The following is a 19,788-nucleotide window of genomic DNA, read 5'->3' on the forward strand; positions in this document are numbered from 1 at the left end:
TTTACAAGGGTGAGAGGGGAGATGGAGATGTTTGAATGACTGACACAAGTCACAAAGCTCTACAACAGCGTGATGTATATCAGGTTGTAGAACTTAATAAGAGTGAAAGGCTAAACTGCTTAATGAGACACAAACAGTAAGAGTCAAGATAGTATACCATGGTGATTGGAGACAGTCATATACAGGATTCTGAAAAGTTTGTATGGTTGAATGTGAACGTCTTACATTAAAAATATAAAGATCCCATCCCTGACGCTGCATCCCTGTCACTGCATCTGGCACTCGACGATCGTGATTTCGAACGTCGCATAGAATTTTGTCTGTCTGCCCTTCCGCAACTGGGAGACGACCCAACGTTTTACAACGTGTGCTCTTTACCAATGAAGAAACGTTTACTAACCACACTAATGTAAAGATGCGTAATATGTAATGCAAGGCCACCGAAAATCCATACTGTGTTTGTCAGGTGCAACATCAACGGCCGTGGAGCGTAAACGTATGGTGCGGTATCATAGGAAATTTCGTTGTGGGGCTTCACTTCTTCTCAGGTGTTCTAAATTGACGTTTGCACTCACACATCACCACGAACCTTCTGCAGGTTTTTCAGAAGAGGTACCACTTGATATTTGACAATGTATGTGGCTACCATATGACGTTTCTCTGGCTCACTCATTCGTGTTGCAACACAAATACTGAATGAGACGATTACTGGACTGGACGAAATTCTGTTGTCAAATGGCCTGCAACGTCTCCCGATGTGATTCTTCTTGATTTCTTTCTAATGTGTTTTAATTCCTAAGGGAACGAACTGCTGACGTCATCGGTCGCTATACTTACACACAACTTAAACTAACTTATACTAAAAACAACTTACACGCCCATGCCCGAGGCAGGACTCTATCTTCTAGGACAGAGGTCCAAAACAATGTTTTCTCGAGGATCCGCTCATCTAGCATAATTGATACCTTGTCATATAACAGTATCAAGTACCTAAAAAAGCCAAATTAAGAGTCCTTTTATACGTTTTCTATTTTTGGTACTTTGAAAAAACACTGACATATTCGTTATCGGAAAAATATTAAGCGGCCAAAACAAAAAATCTGTTATCATACGAAATACTTTTAATATACTTTTTATTCTAATAGCTTCTTGCGGACCCCTCTGACATAGCTCGCGGACCCCTGGGGGTCTGCGGACTACCTGTTGGGAACCACTGTTCTAGGATAACTCGTAGTGCCAGTATTGCCTCACGTGTTCCAACATTTGTACGGCATCCAGACTGATCTTCCCTGAGGTCGGCTTCTACCAGTTTTTCCATTCGATTGTAAAGAATTCGTGTTAGTATTTTGCAGCTGTCACTTATTAAACTGATAGTTCGGTAATTTTCACGTCTATCAACACCTACTTTATTTGTGATTGGAATTCCTATACTCTTCTTGAAGTCTGAGGGTATTTCGCCTGTCTCAAGCATCTTGCTCAACCGCTACGGTCACCGGTTCGAATCCTGCCTTGGGCATGGATGTGTGTGATAGTCTTAGGTTAGTTATGTTTAAGTAGTTTTAAGTTCTAGGGGACTGATGACCTCAGATTTTAAGTCCCATAGTGCTCAGTGCCATTTGAACCATTTGAACCTTGTTTCGAATTAAGTCTTTCAGAGCACAGTCAAACTCTTAATGCAGTATAATATCTCCCATCTCATTTTAATCTATGTCCTCTTCCATTTCCATAATATTGTCCTCAAATACAATGTCTTTGTATAGACCCTCTATATACTCCTTCCAACTTTATGCTTTCCCTTCTTTGCTTAGAACTCGGTTTCCATCTGAGCTCTTGATATTCATACCATGGTTCTCTTTTCTCCAAAGGTCTTTTTAATGTTCCTGTATGCAGTATCTATCTTACCCCTAGTGATATATGCCTCGACATCACTGCATTTGTCCTCTAGCCATCCCTGCTTAGCCATTTTGTACTTCCTGTCGATCTCATTTTTGAGACGTTTGTATTCAGTTTTGCCTGCTTCATTTACTGCATTTTTATATTTTCTCATTTCATCAATTATACTAATATTTCTTCTGTTAGCCAAGGATTTCTACTAGCACTATTTCATCTCTGAAATAACCCATTCTTCTTCTACTGATTTTTCCCCGCGTCTCGTCAGTCGTTCCTTAATGCTCTCCCTGAAACTACCTACAACCTCTCGTTCTTTCAGTTTATCCAGGTCCCATCTCCTTCAGTTCCACCTTTTTGCAGTTTCTTCAGTTTTAATCTATAATTCATAACCAACAGACTGTGGTCATAGTCCACATCTGCCCCTGGAAATGTCTTGCAATTTAGAACCTGGTTCCTAAATCTCTGTCTTAATTATATAATCTATCTGAAACCTTCCAATATCTCCAGGCCTCTTCAATGTATACAACCTTCTTGCATGAAGCTTGAACCAAGTGTTAGCTATGATTAAGTTATGCTGTGTGGAAAATTCTAATAGGCTGTTTCCTATTTCATTCCTTATACCCATTCCATATTCACCTACTACTTTTCCTTCTCTCCCCTTTCCTACTATCGAATTACATTCACCCATGACTACCAAAGTTTCGTTTCCCTTCACTATCTGTATAATTTCTTTTATCTCATCACACATTTGATCAATCTCTCCGTCATCTGCGGAGCTAGTTGGCATATGAACTTGTACTACTGTGGTAGGCGTGGGCTTCGTATCTATCTTGGCTACAATAATGCATTCACTATGCTGTTCGTAGTAGCTTACCTGCGCTTATATTTTTCATTCATTATTAAACCTAGTCCTGCATTACAGTTGTTTGATTTTGTATCTATAACCCTGTATTCACCTGACCAGAAAGACTTGTTCCTCCTGCCACTAATTCCCAGTATATCTAACTTTAACCTATCCATTTCTGTTTTTAAATTTTCTAACCTACGTGCTCAATTAAGGGATCTGATATTCTACACTGCGGTATGTAGAACGCCAGTTTTCTTTCTCCTGATAATGACACCCTCCTGAGTTGTCACCCCCCCACCCGAAGTTCCCAATGGGGGAATATTTTACATCTGGAATGTTTTATAGAAGAGGACATCATCTTCATATAACCATCCAGTAAAGCTGCATACCCTCGGGGAAAATTACGGCTGTTCTTTCCCCTTGCTTTCAGCTGTTCGTAGTGCCAGCACAGCAAGGACGTTTCAGTTAATGTTACACTCATCCAGAGTGTTGCCCCTGCCACTGCCACTACTGAGAAGACTGCTGTCCCTCTTCAGGAACAACACGTTTGTCTGGCCTCTCAACAGATACCCCTCCGTTGTGGTTGCACCTACAGTACAGCTATCTCTGTCGCTGAGGTAGGCCAGTCTCCCCATCAATGCCGAGGTCCATGGTTCATGGGGGGGGGGGGGGTTATTAAGAATACAAAATGAAAAACCAAAAGTAAACGAGTCAATCATGTGAGATTCACGAAAATAATTACAGTGTAATTAGTTTTCCTTCCACCAGTTTTTTGACCACAGGAACATTTATGTTAGTTACCATTTACAACATGAGTTAATATGTGACTTACGTCTTCCATATGAGAATTATTTTGGTAGGGAATGTTGCCAACAGATCTGTTGCTACTAAGAACTGCACATGGTCCTGTCAGGCGACTGCAGCTGCAGTAACGCTGCTAGGTCGTAAATCTCTACCAAAGTGTTGACTTAGTTTCTTTCGCACTGTATTGTTCATCAGCCAGTACAATCAACAAATAGTACAAGAGATCCTCACCATTAACTCCCAAGGGATCAATAAAGAAACCAAGAGAACAATAGTCTGGTTTTTGGAAAGATTCTGCAAATACTGAGGCGTGATTCCATTCAGAAGCAGCACTAGTACCCACACTTGGATCAGCCAGTCATGAACAAAAAGTACTCTGACCTCTGGTTGCAGATCAGTAGAATCTGTACGAGACAAATCTGCAGCCGACTGCGTCTTGATGGCTCAGTAGCTTCTTCAGCAAACTGGATAATATCAGCAAACACAACTGATCACATTTTGCTATTTCTAGATAACGTGAGAGATATGTTTTAACAACCACAGTCAGAAGTCTGATGCTTAAGTTCATCATACATGATAATATTTCTCGCACCTTTTTTCCACTAATGTTCCGATCTGGAATGAGATGGCTGACAGCCATCCTTTTCTCAATCTAAACATTAAACTGATCTGCCCTCTTCGTGTTATTCCTCTGGGATAGGTCATGTAACGATAATAGGATTCAGTTTAACCCTTTCCCCACATCATCTTCGACTACACAAAGTCACCAACACTATATTGCCACACATCTGACACAAACGCCAATAGTAACGTCACTTGAAATTCTACCAGAGTACTACCAAACAGAAACACATAGTGTAACACTAAACGTAACTTACTTCCACTAGAGCACTACTTTTCTGTAATTATCATTGAAGAAAACTGGTACATACCTCCGAAACGAGGTCGTCTCCGAACCAGCAGTACATAAAGAGCTCTAGAAGCATGGCGAGCATGTAGCTGCTGGTCTTACCTAGATCCTGGAAACCCTCAGCCCTCTGAAAGAAACAAGATATTATTACTACCACAGCCATTTTCTTCAACCACGACAGAGACACTACAGCCACCAATCAGCCACCCACATGACACATTCATACTTGGAACTTCGTTATATATCAGATTGCCTTGCTCTGTAGGATTCCTGCAGCCATTCCCAACGTTCGTTTACTATAGGATGAGGGAAATGTAAAATATAAATGTCCTAGCACAATGTGAAAATGAAGCCTCAAGCTTTCAAGATTTTTGGTCTTACGAAGATTACAGATGAACAAGTACTCCTTTGATCAGTTATTATAGAAGAAGAATTATTTACTCGTTAAGGGGCGTCTCTTCTGGTGTAATACAATGGACCACGCAGTGTAGAGCTCAGTTAATTTAGATGCAGGGCGAACTGTGTCTCTTGTTGCTCTTCCACCTGAGCTCTATGTTACGATGTTAACTAAAAGTGTAAATATAATTACCTAACCATCATCCTAGATCAGAAGACAAATGCTCTCTATCTCTTGTGGTTGGTTTGTTGGGAATTGAAAACAATCTGAGAGAAAAAGAAGTGCTTTTACGGTTATACACTAGTTATATAGCTGGGATAAGATACTGTATACCTCGCGTAGATCAGGGGTCGTAAGAATGGTTTACACTTAATAGTTATATTTGCTAGAATCTTTGTTTCTCGAAGTAAATACTTCTCTGAAAAGAAACTCTATAGTTTACTAATATATCGGCGAACCACAAACTACAGACATATATGATTCAAACTGCAACTCAGAAACGTTTCACTTACAGATACTCACACGAAAAGTGAGCAACAGTACATGTAGGAAGCTGACATTCCTGCTCTTTCATCAATATAAATTAAAGCAAGAAACAGTAAAGCAGTTTAGTGTACATTCACTTATCCCAAGTGTGCAATGTAACGAGACCACCAGAAATGTTTCATATATGGTTAAATATATGTATTCATTCGGTTTGTTATTTTCTTTGTAAATTGTAATGTCACCTTTGACAGTTGTATATATTCATATGCAAGTGTATATATAACGTGGGAGTTACTTCATTGCGATGTGAAATATAACAAAATATAGCTGCATTCAAAAGTAACCATACCAGTAAAAAAATTCCACGTAATATTCTATAAACTTACTAAATTTCAGTTAAAAGTATACTAGAATCTTCCACAGATATATGTATTGAGGATGCGGAATCTCAGTAAAGGTCCTTCGATAACCAGGTGCACCCTGAATTATACATCTGTGCACCAAATTGTACAGTGAAAAATTAGAAAGTCAATCAAAAAAGAATAGAGAGTATGGAGGACATGGGGCTTGTAGAGTATTCTCCACTTCAATACAATAATGGGGTATGCAATACGATTATGGTCCGGATCCAAGGTGGCAGTCACTTTACCTTGAAGAGTACAAGCTTTAGGATAGGTTGGCTGCATACCAGGGATAATAGCGTCCTCATATACCTAGACCAAGACATCATTAAGATAGCAAATGGTGAAATATTAAAGAAATGAATGTGGAAGATGGTAGTGAAAATAATAAATATAAGATTGCACTGGCAAAAAATATCACAATATTTAAAAATATGCAAAATAGTGGTGGCAGGAAGTTGTAATTAAAAAGAAACAATCAGATTTTTTTTACCAAAATCTCCTATGTCAAGAAGTATCCGTTGAATATCAGCTAGCAAACCTTCAAGAACTTTCTGAGCAGTGAAACGTAAATTAAAGAATTTGATTATCAGAGATTCAGCAAAGTGTTGGATTATATTTGAATTTGAGATGTTATGAGATTGCTCAGGCATAAATTTGGAAACTTACATCTTGCTTCTGCTCAGTGTGTGTCAGAATTTTTGCATACTCTACAGTACATGTGAACTAGACATCTCATTGCGTAGCTTCACCTGCCTTGGCATATGATGTGTTGCTGACACCTGCATATATAATATTCCAAGTTACTACTGATCTAAAACAGTTACAATTTCTTGGAAATTTTTTCAGAGGTGGTACTGCTCACTGATCCCACAGACAGGCATTCACAAACAACATGTTCATGTCTAGGTATGATGAAAATGAAGTTAAGTCTTACATTACATGTTCAGAAATTATCAGCCTCCTCAGTTGGGAAATGGAGCAACACCTCTGGGTCCATTAAATGAAACAATAAGTTTACTGTCACCGGTAGCTGTTTATTTATCTCCATGAGGCGTTTTAAAGGCTTAAACCTCCATCATCATGTGAATTTACGTTTGTTAGTATGACGAGTGTGTGTATTGTGTCACGATTTTTTGGAGGAACTTGTGTCACTGTCTGCAACTGTCACAGGCGCCTTTCACTGCCGTGACACATCACATGTGTACTGTGTCCAAATTTTTTTTCGTTTGATACAGAAACACTTTACATTTGAGATCAGAAAACAATCCACCTGACTCCAGGAGGATATGTTTTAGAAATAGATCATGAATTTTCCCCAAAATTTCTCTAATCTACATTTCGATATGACATTATGCCCTGGGCATATGATATCACCTACTAGCTGCATGGCAGGCAAGTCTTGTGCTCTACTTTATATGATAAGGAAAACTATGCAATACACTCTTAAAGTCAAAATCTGTGTTTGCATCACCAACTGGCCTTAAGAAGAATACATGAGTTATTGTCGTTCAGTAATACCCTCTTTCTAAAAATCAAATATTGTATGTAGAATTTTGTGCAACAAAAGAGTCCATATGCAAAAATTAACATTAACTGTATAAATTAAAAAGGGCGCTACCTTCAGTTTTTTCGATTGCACCTATTGTCTAATCTGATGTGGCCATCTAAGCTTCATTCTTTGTAACTCTGAATAATTTGTATTGTAAGAAACTAATTTTCAATGAAAATTTCTTCGAATACTTTATTGCTACATTAATCGACATATTAATGTCAAATAATATAATAATATCAGTTCTATTTTGCAGCTTGCTGTTGGAGAGACGCTACATTTCGACATGGCACTGATCCGGCATTAGCGTGCCTTGGTTACAATTTTTCAGTAGATGTTTTTTGATAATTGCACTTAGCCATCAGTCATTTGAAGAAGAAGTCATAGAATTTTAATTTATTACACAGTAACAATTGATTACCAAATTGTGATGTACAATTACATTTCAAAAACTCTTTTGGTTCACGTCTTTAGTTGCACTGCTCTCAACATCGGTCTAGACATTTATATCACACATTATTAAACAGTTTAGAAAGTTATTTAGTGAACAGAGGCAGAGGCGAAGTAATACTGCCAACCGTGCCTCAGTATTTATTAAATAATGTCTTTTGTACAAAGTTGTAAATGTTTTGATTGTTCTAAGGGGTTTTTTCAAAGTCGAGCAGTACCTCAAAAACATTTTTGTATGGAATCACAAATCAATTTGAAATTATATTGAGTGAATCGAACCAGAAATGAATAGGCAAGAGGATAGGTAAAGGAAGAATCAACAAGAAGAAGGACAATAAAAAAGAATAGAGCCGAGAGAGTATTCATAATTGCGCTTCATTGTTCAAAGTAGTGAGTATTAGGTTGGGATCTCATAATTTTTGATTTTAATATCTCAGCAATACAACACTTTGCCATCTTAGCGAGTCACAAACTGTCATATAACACAACACAGTTAACACTAACAAATCTAAAAATACCAACTTTAACTGGTCCTAGATGGGCGATCTTGTAACATCTCACACATAATCTAGTGTACTGTTATTGAAGTAAATGCACTCTGTATTGTGACCATTCAGCAACAGCACTGACATTGTCCATTATCAGTTAATCTTAAGGGTAAAATTGGCGCTAAAACCAAATATGGTAGAAACAGATTCTCGTAACACATCTTCTGATGAAAGTAAATAGTAGAAATTAATTCAGACTTGGAGAATATGAGTTCCCTGTGTGTGAGAGCAACTCATAGTCTGAAAGTGACACATTTCAATCAGTATGCGGTCAAATACCGGTCGTAAACGAACACAGTGGTTGTCCGGACTTCAGCCAAAACTGCATTTCCGCACCTTCAAACTTCTAGTGAACTTGATTTTCTCCATACATTGCTGAAAACATCATGTAACGAGACCCTCTGTGGACTAAAGCTGAATGGCCTCATTTAGGAAGAACATAGTTGCAATGGTATCAGCTGAAATGACCTCATGGTTCGATGAAACAATGAAAAATATCACAACACAAATTTAAGAAGTTTCATGGACTGTATCTGATTTGGTGCCAGAATTAAGCAACATTCCCTAGATGATCCCCAGAGAACAAATTAGTAAGTGCGTGGATTGGGTGCACTCACAGATAATTTAATGACATATTTAATTTTCTTATAAATTGCTAGGTTGAGCACACTGGCCACTTATTAATGTTTTTATAAATATATCACTTGAGCATGCATACCAATACACCCACAAAAAAGTTAAACAATATCCAATCAAAATTCTACGCTGCAAATGATATGTCAAATTCTTTTTGCCATACATTACTACATACATAAGTGTATCTTTCGAAATTTTTTCATTAAAAGTTGCACACAACTTCATTGTTGTTTTCTGAGTAGCTAACACATTCATTCTTCTAGATGTATTTATTACATTGATAGTATAATTTTGAATAAAACAGAATGGTTCACACTAACATCACGATTAAATTGTGTAATTCTCTTAAAGTCTAGGAAACCATCATAACCTTTTAGATAATTACTTGGTGGATCTAGATTACATATTTATTGAGGAAAAATCTCGTTTCTTCCATTTTTAATGTAGATATTCTGTAATTTAACTCTATCGCAAAAGGAAGAGTCAAGTAACTGATTTTTTTTTCCTTTTTGCTGGAAAACAACGAAGATGAAATAAGGCATATCAAATTCCGCAGAGTAATAGAAATTTGTAACATCTAACCCAAAATTTCTTTTTTCATCCAATCCAGCATTCTCTACAGTGTGTGGCTCAAAGAAAGGTATGGGAATATTTGGATTGTTAAGTCTATGTTGTTCTAAATCAAATGAATATTCTGGTTCTAATTTAACAACAGGAACACGAATTTCCATAGATTCTACAACAATTTTTCCCTCTCTTGGAAGTGTGGTCACATCTTCAACTTCAGCTTGGGTATGATTTGACCAACAAAGAATAGAATATCCAGCACTTGATGACCATGAAAGTATTAGTCTTAAATCTCCTTCCGACATTGTCCCATTATAATCTTTCAAAAGCCTGCCTAATGATTCTAATGGATAAAGTACTTCATTTTTTCTTAGTTTTTATCTTTCCATTATTAAGAATAAGGCCTGCCATGGTTAAATCATTGGCTACAGTCGAAGTCAATCATACAAGAACCAATGACGAAATAAATGGAAATTCCATTTTAGACAAAATATTGTTACCTGTCTTTATGGTGATAACATTGAATGGTTTTGTGACATAATTATCTATTAGTTTTTTGAAGGATTTTTCCATCAAAAGTGGGATAATCTGTACCATCAGCTTCAATAATACTGAGGTTCATGTATAACTGGGTGTGATTAGGTTGAACCTAACCATTTCCAATATTTATATTAATCTTTGTGTTCTTGTTGGGGAGATTCAAATTATTTCTAGTCTTCTCATTCACATTGAATGAATAAAACTCATAACTTTCGACTTCATTCATTATTTATTTACGAATAAAGAATATTAAGAAATTTCTAAAATTACTGTTACACAAGCACCATTAACTTCAATCAAATGATCATTTTCGTCAATTATAGTAATTCCTGTCCTGGATTGGATCATATAGATAAGAAAATCACATCACTATACTTACATATAGGTAAGAAAATCATATCGCTAGGCTCTCAACTACCCAGTTTCAATTTCTTTGCGAAAACAATTAATTTCTATGTTGTTTATGGATTATTTTTCATCTCTGATTCTAAGTAGTTTTTGGCAAATCTAATAAATTTTTTCCTCTATAAGCTGGAGTTGAAAATGAAATGTCTACTATGAAAAATAATAAATATTTTATAAGAAAACTTTTGGGGAATAGAGTAAAACCTACCTACAAACGTTTTGGCTTATGGCTACTTACTCAAAATCCAAATAATAATAATCATGTAACAAATATTGTTGATATAATATACACAAATTGACAAAAAAATTAGAAGAATTGAAACCAAATACAGAACTATTTTGCGATAATATTATGGTAGTTAAAATAACAGATTTTTTTAGACTGTGAATGAGAAGTGAAAAATGGAAAATTTCTTATAAATAAACGAAGCATGTGGTGTTTTTAAAAGTATTTTAAGATCTAGATTTTCTAAATTTAATTTGGCAAGACACGGAGTTAAACAAAAATTCCATATTTATTAGATTCCAGTACACAAACAGTTAAAGGCACTAAACAAATTATTAGTGCAGATATAAAAATTATAGAACAGAAGTATAAAAATCCTGTTGCTATTCGTTACAAAATAGAATTAGCAGATGCACTTTTAAGAGAATTACCAGAAATTTTAGAAGAACTTAAAAAGGAACACTTTTATTAATTGCATTTAGACATAACACAAGATTTCGCAGGAATTTTTGATAAAGAAGGAATATGGAAATACTTAACAGATAATTTTAATTTTCGAATGCAAGGAAAATATAAAGAGGAGTGTAATGTAATAGTTATCAACAACAATTCTGTTGAAAAAGACCATTGAACATGGATAAATTGTAATTCTACAATAATTTTATTTGCCAGGTATCGTGTCCTGGAGTTATGAACAACTTGGTAATCATATTACATATTTCTTAAATTGTCCAGACAGTAGATTAAAGGAAACATTTGCTTCTAATTTAGCTAAAGAAAATGGAATTACAAGGCTGGAAGCCACCATTTATAATTACATTAATCCAGATTTCCAAAGAGAACAGAAATTCGAACCATTAACAGACTGTTTGGAATTAATAAGAAACACCATGAAATATTTCGAGTTAAAAACACATTTTATAATGTTACACTCGCTAAAATGTGGCAAAACGTAACAGACACACTACAAAACAGTTGTTGTCCTATTTACAATAATTGCTTGGAATATGTCTATTGTGTTAGTAAAAATACGAAAAAATTTACTAAAATACAAATAAAAATTAAAACAGAAAATGAGAGGAAAGAGAAAAAATGATTAAATTTGTTTTATCTGCTTTTAGTTTTAATTTGTTACCTATTAACTACAAAGAAATTTTCGAAGAGAGAGAGAATGTGATTTCTGTGAAACAAACATGCATTATAAAATCTGGAAAAACATATTTTTCGAAATTCAATAGTCTGTTTTCTTGAATACCCAAAGGAATAAATGTCGAATAGTTGGGATTAATAAAAACAAGCAATTTTATTTCATTTGTGTGTAGAAAAAGATTAAATGTAACCAATAAAACCAGTTAATAACCATATTTAAAAATTAAATTTTAAAAAAGTAGATCTTAAAATACTATTAAAACCACCATATTCTTGTTTTTTTTTACAAGAAATTTTCCATTTTTAATTTCTCCATCGCAATCTACAAAAGTAGTTAGAATTAGAGATGCAAAATTACTCATAAACGGCACAGAATTTAGTTGTTTTCGAAAAGTAGTTGAAGCTGGATAGTTGAAAGCATAGCAATGTGATTTTATTGCCTATAAAGGTAAAAGAGTGGTATTAGATTACTGATTGCGAATGTTTAAAGACTAGATATGTAAATAAAATTTCTTATGAGCTTGATAATAAATTTAAAATTATTTTTTTAGAAATGTTCAATACTAAAATAGATAACTGGTACTTCCACGTTTTTAAAGATGTTGATATTAAACTAAAGTATAAAGGACCGAAGAGAACTAAAAATAATGGTAATGAATTTCATTATCAGGAGTTTGTTGTGTAGCTTTTCGGGGCTGCAGAATTTGACATAATATTCACAGCATGAAATTTTGATTGAAAATTTTAGAAGTGTTCTTTTTTTAGGGGTTGTTGGTTTGCATTCTCAAGTGATTCGTTTTATAAAAATGTTATTAAGTGCACCTAATCTGCACATTTACTTCTTAGCAAAAATGTGTAGCAACAAGAAGAAACGTTAGCTAGCAATCTAACAAAATTATCTCATGCTTAACAGCCTTTGCTACTGATGTAGATTAGCGTGCTGGTGAAAATACCACACTCCTTGACACTCTACATACACGTCAATCCAAAGTAGAACATCTCACTACTGAACTGGCCGATAGTTCAAAGCTACAGTTCGATGAACAGGTTCATAACTTTAGCAGTAATTATGCTGAATGGATAAATAAAAGAATAAGCACAGCGGTGATGAGTAAATACTTCGCAAACAAGGGGGTTGGCAAAACATGAACGCAATCATGAATTCAGAGAACTTACACAAACTTCTGACAAAGATCTGCCAGTCTCACAACAAAATGTGCCTTCACAGTTGTCTAATCTGCAAAAGGAAGTAAGACTGATACAGGAAAGTGTAACCGTTCCTCACCCGTGGTAGCACACACGAATGAAAGTTCTAGTCGCGTGTAAATCGGCTTAAATTTTAGTAATGAAAATGTTAATAGCGTTCAGTTTCCCACTAACGACGTACAGTAGATTCCGGTGGTAATACTTGTCATCTATAACACTCGTGAATTTTCGGAAAGGACTGTCGACCCTGTTGTTTTGCTTAAATCACTGAAAAAAAGGTTTGCTTAGGACTAGCACTCACCGGCAAGAGATAATTATGTGGTAGGTTACATACAGGAAGAGGCCGACGTATGGCAACCGAAACTGCCGACAACAGTACCGACTGCGAAGAGTTTGAACGAGCATTCCTAAACAAATTTTGCTCACTATCGGTTCACAAGAGGTTGAGAAAACATGTGTTGTAGCCAGAAATCTTTAATTCACGTCAAGGAAGCCTAAGACGTTATTTTGAAAACAAATAAGTCGATCCTGTCTGAAAACGTGATGGGTTCCGGATACTGAAAGCAACGAGCCCGTTTGGGATACATGACAAACTAACACAAGTGCCAAAGACGAATTTAGAATATCTTACGACTGTACTCGATTCACCGGATTTAATCCAGGAAGATATGCTTTGATGGGAAATAATAACAGTCACACCGACCCCGCGATGCAGTCGCGACAGTATTGCCATACTAATTCGCACAGCGAAAATATTGTTAAGTATGCTGGAACAGTTATTCAATCTGTATTCTCAAAACTATGGACGAAAGTCACCTAATAAGAAAAGAAAAGCTCTAACCGCTCCATCCAGGATACAATGGTAATTATAAATGGAGAAACAAATGGAGTGGATGATAGGGAAATCAATTAGTGTGTTAAGGTCGTAACAACGGCAATAAAAAAATTATGGAAATTTTGAATGACAGTGGTGCCAACGAAAAAACAATAATAACTTTCTTGGGAACCCGCATGCCGTTAATAATATCCGCAACGTCCAGAACAGTTCCAAAGACAACATGCGAAGTCGTACGGTTCCAGGTGAGTGGACGACAAACCATCGTCATTTAAGCGTTTCAGAGCTAGCGAATGAGCCTCAACCGTCGAGTGACCACTCATCAAGCAAGATTCATCGGAAATGGCTGACCGGTAGCCAATGGCAGACATTGAAATCCACATAACATATAATATTGTGCCCCTTAAAATCATTTATGTTCGCTGGTGTAAAGGTAAATTTATTTCGATTACCTGGTAGTAAGGGAAATGCTAGCTACAAAAGAGATTACATACACTTTATAACTATTTAACAATATTTATGGGAGAAAGCAAGAGCTGGAGAGCCTCACACACTTAGATGGCTTGTGTTCAAATACACTCATATTCAAAACCTACTACACATTCACACTTACTGCCTTAAAATTGCTAATCATTCATTATTTAAGAAAATTATCCTATCGACATGGGTCATAAACAAACTGTTTGTATTGACGCATAGAAAAACACAACATATACTCATGAGAGCCAAAGAAACTGTTACACCTGCCAAATATCGTGTACGGCCCTCGCGAGCACGCGGAAGTACCGCTACACGACGTGATATGGACACGACTAATGTCAGAAGTAGTGCTGCAGGGAATTGACATCATGAATGCTGCGGGGGTATCCATAATTCCGTAAGCATATGAGAGGGTGGAGCTCTCTTCTGAACAGCACGTTGCATGGCATCCCAGATATGCTCAATAATGTTCATGTGTTGGAGCTTGGTGGCAAGCGGAAGCGTATAGTGTCCCTGGAGCCACTCTGCAGCAATTCTGGACGTGTGGGGTGTACATTGTCCCGCTGGAATTGCCGAAATCCGTCGGAATGCAGAATGGACATGAATGGATGCAGGTGATCAAATAGGATGTTTACGTATGTGTGACTTATCAGAGTCGTATCTTGTCATATCAGGTGTCCCATATCACTCCAACTAAACACGCCCCGCATCATTACAGAGCCTTCAGCATCTTCATCAGTCACCTGCCGACATGCAAGATCCATGGATTTAGGAGGTTGTCACCATACCCGCACACGTCCATCCGCTAGATAAAATTTGAAATAAAACTCGTCCTACCAGGAGACATGGTTCCAGTCAAAGTCCAATTTCGGTGGTGATAGGCCCACTCATGGCATAAAGCTTTGTGATGTGCAGTCATCAAGAGCACACGAGCGGGCCTTCGGCACCGAAAGCCCATATCGATGATGTTTCGTTGGATGGTTCCCACGCTGACACTTGTTGAACGCCGATCATTGAAATCTGCAGCAATTTGTGGAAGGGCTGCACTTCTGTCACGTTGAACGATTGTCTTCAGTCGTCGTTGGTCCCGTTATTGCAGGATCTGTTTCAGGCCGCAGCGATATCGGAGATTTGATGTTTTACAGGATTCCTGATATTCGCGATTCACTCGTGAAATTGTGGTACGGAAAAATCCCCACGTCATCGTTACCTCCGAGATGCCATGTCCCATAGCTCGTGCGCCGACTATAACACCATGTTCAAACTCTCTTAAATCCTAATAACCCGCCAACACAGTAGCAGTAATCGATCTAAAAATTGCGCCACACACTTGTTTACTTAAACAGGCGTTGCCGACCGTAGCGCCGTATTCTACCTGTTTATATATCTCTGTATTTGGATACGCCTGCCTATACCAGTTCCGTTGGCGCTTCAGTGTATGAGACTTAAAGGAACTCATCGCTGACAATGTAATTAAATGCGCTGCAACTACAAAGGAATATCAAGGTGAGTTATATGAATTGTTTTGACATTAATTACTGACATTTACACGAAAACTAGAATTTATTGAAAGTTATGATTACCATAAAAATGTTCGTCCCTGTTATTATGTATTTTGCCAGAACAATTTTGGCCTGGTGAAGGAAAGCAGCAGTGAGAGCAGAGGTAAAGCAAATGCTAGAATAAAACACAATTATTTATTTGTATCACCAAATTGTAGCTCACTGCTACCTGTAACCAAACCTAATGGAAGTGTTTGTCTTGTGTCAGGTGCACGAGCCATAAATAAAAATTTTAAACCTGTATACAGAAGACCTGAGCAATATAAAAAACTGCATGGCGTCAAATACCTTACAAATACTGATTTAAAAATTCCTTGCGATACTCTATGTTGACAACATTCTCAAAGTAAGAAATAAATAGGAAGTAAGTCTGTGCAATCTATAATGAACACTAGAGAACTGTACATAAGTGGAAGTAACAGCACAATTAAGGAGGATCTAAGTTTGCAAGAGAACAGAAAAAATATTTAGGTCATGTAATAACCTCAAAAGGAATAAGATCAAATACAGATAAAGTTAGCACAATCGAGAGTTTCCAATACACAAAAACCAAGAAGCGGGTAAAACTAATTTTCTGTCTCTACTCTTTCTTCCAGCATTTCGTTCCAGTCCAATCACTAATCAGCACCGCATTCCTAGATTTACTTAAGAAGACCGGTTTAAAAAGTTGGGCGCAGGAATGCACTGATCGTTTTAAGGCAATCAAGGAAGCATTAGTTAATTTAGATATCTTGTGTTGTCCTGATATGAGAAACGATTTTCGTGTTGTTACAGATGCCTCATACACAAGTTTCAGCTCGTGTCTGTTTCAATCTGATTAAGAACAAAGCAAATATGAAGTAAAAATGATTATCTTTGTAAGCAGAACAGTCACTTCGATGCCGTGCAGATTACTACACCTCTGCCTAGTACATTAGGCGTTGTCCTTACAAGAAAATTCGTTTAAAATAATTCATGTAGTAAGAAAACAAGGAAGAACTACAAGTAGAAGGTCGAAGTTGGCACTAAGAACATAGCTGAAACAGGTTAATGCAAGCAGTTTTCAACAATTTTGCGCCCTATGTTGTAAAACAAACTCTTTGTGGGTATGCATACTGCCTGAAAGTGTAGATAAACTACTTTCGTATCGACATTATGTATGGGGACATAATAGAGGCACAAAGTGTGTAAGGGAAGTTACCCTATTTTGCTACTTTCACAGTATGTGACAGCAAGGACATTGATTACTCAGCATTTGTAGCATCTGTTAGTAAGCAGCATCCATCAACAAAACTAGTAATAGTGAGTTGTGCTCCCGTTTGCCTAGCTAACCACTTGAAATCGTAGGTGTTGGTGTTGTTGGTCCTTACCTGAATACTGGTAGAGGCATCAAATACGTTATTGCTTTATATGTCGTTTTCTCCAAGTCTGTCAAGTTGCATGCTTGAGAAACAATATGATCAAGGTAAATTCTTTTGAAAGTAATCAATTCTGTTTGCCAAGGCTTACCAATGAACTGAAATATACGTAATACAAATCAGGATATTTAGAGTATCTCCTGTGAAAATTTATGATCCTGCTGGATTTTATTTTATGTTACCCACTATGGATAGGTTAAAGTTAGATATAGTGGGAATTAGTGAAGTTCGGTGGCAGGAGGAACAAGACTTTTGGTCAGGTGATTACAGGGTTATAAATACAAAATCAAATAGGGGTAATGCAGGAGTAGGTTTAATAATGAATAAAAAAATAGGAGTGCGGGTTAGCTACTACAAACAGAATAGTGAACGCATTATTGTGGCCAAGATAGACACAAAGCCCATGCCTACTACAGTAGTACAAGTTTATATGCCAACTAGCTCTGCAGATGACGAAGAAATTGATGAAATGTATGACGAGATAAAAGAAATCATTCAGGTAGTCAAGGGAGACGAAAATTTAATACTCATGGGTGACTGGAATTCGCCAGTAGGAAAAGGGAGAGAAGGAAACATAGTAGGTGAATATGGACTGGGGGGAAGAAATGAAAGAGGAAGCCGCCTTGTAGAATTTTGCACTGAACATAACTTAATCATAGCTAACACTTGGTTCAAGAATCATGAAAGGAGGCTGTATACATGGAAGAATCCTGGAGATATTAATAGGTATCAGATAGATTATATAATGGTAAGACAGAGATTTAGGAACCAGGTTTTAAATTGTAAGACATTTCCAGGGGCGGATGTGGACTCTGACCACAATCTGTTGCTTATGAACTGCAGATTGAAACTGAAGAAACTGCAAAAAGGTAGGAATTTAAGGAGATGGGACCTGGATAAACTGAAAGAACCAGAGGTTGTAGAGAGTTTCAGGGAGAGCATAAGGGAACAATTGACAGGAATGGGGGAAAGAAATACAGTAGAAGAAGAATGGGTAGCTCTGAGGGATGAAGTAGTGAAGGCAGCAGAGGATCAAGTAGGTAAAAAGACGAGGGCTAATAGAAATCCTTGGGTAACAGAAGAAATATTGAATTTAATTGATGAAAGGAGAAAATATAAAAATGCAGTAAATGAAGCAGGCAAAAGGGAATACAAACGTCTCAAAAATGAGATCGACAGAAAGTGAAAAATGGCTAAGCAGGGATGGCTAGAGGACAAATGTAAGGATGTAGAGGCTTGTCTCACTAGGGGTAAGATAGATACTGCCTACAGGAAAATTAAAGAGACCTTTGGAGAGAAGAGAACCACTTGTATGAATATCACGAGCTCAGATGGCAACCCAGTTCTAAGCAAAGAAGGGAAGGCAGAAAGGTGGAAGGAGTATATAGAGGGTTTATACAAGGGCGATGTACTTGAGGACAATATTATGGAAATGGAAGAGGATGTAGATGAAGATGAAATGGGAGATAAGATACTGCGTGAAGAGTTTGACAGAGCACTGAAAGACCTGAGTCGAAACAAGGCCCCAGGAGTGGACAACATTCCATTAGAACTACTGATGGCCTTGGGAGAGCCAGTCATGACAAAACTCTACTATCTGGTGAGCAAGATGTATGAGACAGGCGAAATACCCACAGACTTCAAGAAGAATATAATAATTCCAATACCAAAGAAAGCAGGTGTTGACAGATGTGAAAATTACCGAACTATCAGTTTAATAAGTCACAGCTGCAAAATACTAACGCGAATTCTTTACAGACGAATGGAAAAACTGGTAGAAGCGGACCTCGGGGAAGATCAGTTTGGATTCCGTAGAAATGTTGGAACACGTGAGGCAATACTAACCTTACGACTTATCTTAGAAGAAAGATTACGAAAAGGCAAACCTACGTTTCTAGCATTTGTAGACTTAGAGAAAGCTTTTGACAACGTTAACTGGAATACTCTCTTTCAAATTCTGAAGGTGGCAGGGGTAAAATACAGGGAGCGAAAGGCTATTTACAATTTGTACAGAAACCAGATGGCAGTTATAAGAGTCGAGGGGCATGAAAGGGAAGCAGTGGTTGGGAAAGGAGTGAGACAGGGTTGTAGCCTCTCCCCGATGTTATTCAATCTGTATATTGAGCAAGCAGTAAAGGAAACAAAAGAAAAATTCGGAGTAGGTATTAAAATTCATGGAGAAGAAGTAAAAACTTTGAGGTTCGCCGATGACATTGTAATTCTGTCAGAGACAGCAAAGTACTTGGAAGAGCAGTTGAACGGAATGGACAGTGTCTTGAAAGGAGGATATAAGATGAACATCAACAAAAGCAAAACGAGGATAATGGAATGTAGTGTAATTAAATCGGGTGATGCTGAGGGGATTAGGTTAGGAAATGAGACACTTAAAGTAGTAAAGGAGTTTTGCTATTTAGGGAGTAAAATAACTGATGATGGTCGAAGTAGAGAGGATATAAAATGTAGACTGGCAATGGCAAGGAAATCGTTTCTGAAGAAGAGA

Source organism: Schistocerca nitens, chromosome 7 (assembly GCF_023898315.1).
Source record: "Schistocerca nitens isolate TAMUIC-IGC-003100 chromosome 7, iqSchNite1.1, whole genome shotgun sequence".
NCBI lineage: Eukaryota > Metazoa > Arthropoda > Insecta > Orthoptera > Acrididae > Schistocerca > Schistocerca nitens.